Source organism: Saccoglossus kowalevskii, chromosome 12, assembly GCF_978046115.1.
Source record: "Saccoglossus kowalevskii chromosome 12, keSacKowa6.1, whole genome shotgun sequence".
Lineage (NCBI taxonomy): Eukaryota > Metazoa > Hemichordata > Enteropneusta > Harrimaniidae > Saccoglossus > Saccoglossus kowalevskii.
The window spans coordinates 25073346-25079329 of NC_140652.1; the positions used below are offsets into that span (position 1 = coordinate 25073346).

Genomic DNA, 5984 nt, shown 5'->3' on the forward strand with positions numbered 1-5984 from the left:
TGAGTATTTTTCAAATGCAATGTGACGTTTCGACTGAAAAATACACAAAATAAGTACACACAAATGACTCCCCCTTCTCCCAACCGTTTTACGTAACGTATGTGTATATGCATAGACCTATGGTATATGGTAACTTACAACAATCGTTTTCGTCAGAGTTGTCTCCGCAGTGGTCGAATCCATCACATAGATCAGCCATCTAGCATCTGCGCTAATACACCATTCTGACATTCAAACAAATCTGTAACATTCAACATGGTTCGGTTATGCTGTGTAATCGTGTATATGTCTTAGCGTAGCGTAGCCAAGACTGCATGAGTAAGAAAAGGAAAAATAAAATTCACTGCAAGTGCCCATGAATCAGCATCAAGTAGTACACGAAAGACAGCGATATGTGGTCAACCGGAACATTGCCTTTCTGCAGCTCCACCACGGTTACTAAAAAAGACCGTAGTAACCGTGGCGCCGCTTGCAATTTCTGGTACAAACTCAAGATTATGAGACTCTTATCTTTTAAATTACCAGGCGCAATTTATGTTGGAGTAACGTTATTTATTTAGAACAGAACAGGCAGGAAGTGTGCTGCCTGCTGACTAGCTTCAAACATGGAGCTAAAAAAAGAAGGAGACACCGCTTTGATGTACGTGCGTGCCCGACTGTTTATCTCTCTGCGGGTAGCTGTTTATTTTTCTGATCATCCCAGAGATAAACAGTCACTGACGGGGAGAGCCAGTCGATCTTCGGCCAATTTCGCAAAACCTTCGGCGACTTTCGGAAATACGAATCACGCCCTCTATTGGCACAATAGTTCATATTCCAAAATGGCGACGTCAACAGTGGACGCAGGTCGGCATCAAACGCTTGACGATTTTACTTTTCAGACAACCGATGTAAGCAAGATAGAGGAAGAATTTGTGGAAACCGAGGTGTTTTGCTTTTGCGAGGGAGTGGAAACCCAAGAAATGATATGCTGTGATGGTCAAAACTGCGGCGTTGTATGGTTTCATGTTGCGTGTGTTGACGTGACAGTCAAAACACTTCCATCGGGACAATGGCTTTGCAAGCTTTGTTCAGGTAAATGTGATCTTCAAATTTTCATGATCTTCCACGAGAATGTTTTCTAGAAAGGAATTTTACCGAATTTATACGTATCGAAATAATTATGTTGTTTTATAATTCGAAAAAGGTTATTTGGTTGTGGTTGTGTGGATATTCAGTTGTCCCACCTTTTACATTCTTAGAGTCTTTACATTCTCTTGAAAAAAGTGCATTCAAACCATGCAGGCAGTTGAAGAAAGGATTTTTGATTAAACAACGACTGAAATTTTAAATTATATTATATTTTCCTAGGAACTGGTAATTATATTCCAAAAGATGATGGGAAGAGTTCTAAACCAACTGGTGCTTCTCAGCCAAAGAAAAGTAGAAAACCTCTAAAAGGTGCGTTACGGATAACAGATTTATTACGTTTTTTGTCATTTACCCTTTTTGATGGCCCACAGATTAGAATTTCTATCATGCTAATAAATAACTATTTGCTTGAATATTGAATATTTATTTTTTCATTTTTTTTAGTAACATGCACATCAAACTTCACATTGGAGAAAGCAGTGGAGCAGGGTACAGACATACTAAAAAGAGCATCCACGAATTTGTCAAGAAACAAGATCCTCAACTTGGACCTTTCCATGAAGTCTGAATTTCAACCACTACTTCTGAGTTTTATTCAAGGAGACAATCAAGAATTTTCTGCGAAACTTATCAAAGAAATTTGGACACACATTTGCAAAGACACAATCACTCCTAAATATTTTGACAATATGTGTGCGGAATTTCACAAACGTAGATTAAGTAGTGTCATCAAAAGTATATTTCAGCCAAATTGTGTAAAATTCAATATTTCACCACGGTCACAGGTATTTTTGCAACAATTGTTGCTTGTGTCAAGGTAGCAAATCCTACAAGTGAAGAAAGCAATTTTCTCCTCTATTCAACAAAATGGGTGAAACTATTAGACAGAGGTGGATTATTCCATGTAAATGACAGAGTGTTTATGTTTTTTAGAAGAGTGGAAAGTGTAGCAAGAAAACATCTTAAACTTAACACTGCTCACAAGTATAGGGTCAATAGTCTGAGAGACATTTTGATTTCAGAGCTGTAGAAATCATCATCAGTCACAAGTGGTTGGTATTTATTAACCCAGGATGTAGATAAAGCAGTATCAGCTTCATTGTTTATTAGAGTTTTAGAAGTGTATGTGGACATTAGATGCAGATCTTTTGCAACAATCTATATGTACTTAAGAAAGAAGTCTGATGTAATGTCTAAAGTTTCCAGAAAGGGAGAGAAAGTTTTAAGAAAGCAGCTCAAAACTGCCAAAATTTGCAATGTTTCAGGTGGTTGTAATTAATGCAGTTGGCACCATCAAATATTCATATTGTTAAAGAGAACTGGTTACATACAATGTATTATTTTGTTCAGAATCTGGCAATATGCTCTTTTATTATGTACAAAATAAATAAAGAAATTACATGTGTAAATTTGTCATGTATTTTATTGAAGAGGTAAAAAAATAAATTACCGGACACCGTTTTAAGGTAAAATTTCAAACCAAAAATGACACTGGATCATCACAAACTGAATGTAATAACCTGGTTACCATACTTGCAGTTCAGCTGATTCTCTACGTGTAACAAACATCTGGAGTAGCACGTTCTAATTTTAAAACACTGTCAGCCACTGACCAATACATTTGTTGGTGTAGCAACTGTAGGACTGCCCATTTATCGTGACGTTTTATGACGTCTGCATAAATAACTGTTTAAAATTAGAACATGCAATTCCAAACATTTGTTGCGCGGAGAGAGAATCAGCTGGATGGCAAGTCTGTTAACCAGGCTACCAATGTAACGACATGCCAGTGCAACCCAGCTAATCAAAAAAATATCACTTTGGAAAAAACAATTATAAATATATTCACTTAAATAAAAAGATTGCATTATCATACAATAAACCTGAGTTATGATGGACGACAATAAGTCTGGTGTGTCATCGTAGATGACTGTTAAGCTGCAATTCTGCCAACCAATTGAGCTCCAGGTGAAAAATGGTCTGCAGCAGAAAAGTTTGCATCAACCATGTGTCTATGGCATTATTTCCTGCAATGCATTCCCTCTATTCTTCTTACGACGTGGAAGAGTCTGATTCCTTAGTAGAACAAGATCTTCATCTCTTTGGTTCTGACAGTTCCCTCGTGTGCTTGCTTTGACATTTTCTGACCCAGCCACCAACAAAGTTAGGGCACTGTGGCCAAATTCTTTAACAGTTGGGTTGTCGTTCGGCCCACACTTCCTCTCTGTTTGCTAAAATACTCTTCAAGTGGATCTTGGCAGAATTTCTCACTCAATAGGTATTTAACACCATCCAGCTTCAACAATAAGGGCCCAAGCTCCACAAACGATTTCACTAAAAAAAGTAAAAGAATAATTTAATTGAATATATAAATAATTCTCATGTTCGGTAAATGACAAACTTATTATCAAAATAATTTTTGATTTGCTTTTAAAAGAGAAAATATGATACTATACTTTAGTAGCAAATGAACTTGTGTATACTACAGAGATGTGTTTTTTTTTCAAAATAAATATATCAGATCTGATAGAGGGAATAACTAATTTGTCATTGGAACATAGAATTATCAGGTGGATGTTAAAACTTAAGGTAGCGAGACTATTATTTGTGTTGAAAATTACGATTTTCACATTTATTTATTAATTGATGAAATGCACTATAAACTTTCATGTGATAAAGTCAACATAACATAGAATGTCATGTAAGTTGGTTAAAACGTAGATTTTCTGAAGGGAAGCAAGGCAGCCTCAGTAGTGTTTTCCAAAATCAACAACACAGGTTTAATCTGTGTGCTTATAAGTTTCAAAGATAAACTCAAGACAAAGCAATGTTAGGATGTGTTATCAGTAGCTATCTGACACACAATGAGTGTTTCCAAACATTCGAGTGGTTTGTCTCCGCCCCTGTTTGTTTCACAGATTAGTCATTTGCATATGAATGTGTCAGACACAAGGTCACACAGCCACTGAAAAAAATCATTGATTTTGGTGTTTTCATATGCCGAATTTATCCAATTATAGCTATCCCATTCCTTTATTTTTTTGGTTTCTAATAGCATACACATTTGGATACCCCTACACATGGTAAAACAGACCTTGATGGGAAAACAAATTGATTGTGCCGATAAACAAGCTTGAAAATCTTTGCTGTTACTTCATGGACGTTTTCTAGGAGTTTATGTTTTTCAAAATACAAGGTCTTTAACAAAAAATAACGTATACTTATTGTCGTCGGATTAACACCAAATTTTCACAGCTTTAAGGTGACAATGAGAGGAACTTGAATGTGTCCAGACAAACTATTTCATCGATTATTTACCAACGAGTTGTGGTTTGAGTTGGGGGCAATGTGACTAAAACAGTAATTGAAATTCAGCACACTATTTTTTAAAACGCGTTGCTTGAATAAAACTGACCAGACACATTCAATTTACCAGACTATTGAACAACTAGGAAAAGTGAAAAAAATACTTCTTATCGCCAGCATAAATGCGTAATTATTTTTTTTACAGAAAAAGTAATTTTTCACCTTTGATTGAGTAATCGCGTCGTAGAATGCAGATACGGGCATGCAAAATACACTTGTGAAAAGGTTGAAGTCTGGCGTTTCTAAAAATATATACTTTCCTGGGTCTATTTGTAGTCATTTGGTCACAATTAGAAGATGAAAACAAGTATGCAAATAATAGTCCCGCTACCTTAAGTACCAGTTATTCTGTAACCCTCCAAGGTTTCCCTGCTTAGGCACATCTTCCTCTTATTGGCCATTGTGGTATTTGGAGTGGCTAAAGCTTCTCTTTCCCAGTCATCCAAAAATTTTAGAAATTCATCAACAAGCCACTGAAAAAAAGACAGTTTAACATCTTTATAGAGAAAGTTTTGTATGCATCTTAATAGGGTAAATATTGCACAATGACTTAGGAACATGATCATACAATACTCGATTAGAAGTGCAATTAAGTGAATAAATACTAACTACTAAAAAAAGCGTTGTCCAAGAAAAAAAATGACAGAGGGGACAAATATTCACCATTCTATTACCTCTTATAGAGAACAGTAAATATATGTGCTACTATTGTTAGAGATGTGCTTTCAATAAATAGAATCACTTTTTCTAAACATGTAATAGAGATGTGTACCTTGAATCGCTGGTCATCATTGTCCATATATGGTTTGAGGGCTTCTTTCCTTGTCCTTGCTCCTTGGCTTAGCCTTGTTACATTCAAGCAATCAAAGAACTTGTCAATCATTGAGCAGAACTTTTGCGTGGAATGAGTGTCATGCTTCCCTCTATTCAAAAAAGCCTTAGAAACCGTGTTGCTAAGAACCTGCAATGAAAAAAAAATTACTAGAGTTGGAATTATACAAATTTGTAAGTCAAAAACATAACACTGACCTGGCAGAAATTTGAAGGGTATTCAGTTTTGTATTACAAATGCATTTAAATATCCTGGTTATAGTATTGATTATAGTTGACAAAAATGTTATATTGTTCTAACCTGTGCAGCTAGCTTTGCACTCATTCTCGAAGATGGTGCTAGATATATGTGTTCATGTCTTATCCTTGGTAACATCCTCAAACCTGCAAGACCAGTATCAATACTGAGGTCCTCTTCCACCAAATCAATGAGATGTTTCCAAGCGATATCCTGATGTTGATACTGTATTAAAATAGGTTATAATATTCAAAATCCATGCCATGGTGAAGATCAAGCAAATGCTACTGTATTTGCTCCATTAATAATGTATTTAAATTAGAGGTGCTTCTATTGTCAAAATAAGTGTTAAATAATTTAATGTACAACAAAAGGGATTTTTGGTTTATATGTGCCTCTATCTAAAATGCACTTTAAA

At 35.6% G+C, this 5984-nt stretch overlaps 1 pseudogene; it reads right to left on the minus strand.

Moving 5' to 3' along the window:
* Positions 1–3143: 3143 nt before the first annotated feature.
* On the minus strand, positions 3144–5380 carry LOC146735662 (uncharacterized; annotated as a pseudogene).
* Between the last annotated feature and the right edge of the window lie 604 nt (positions 5381–5984).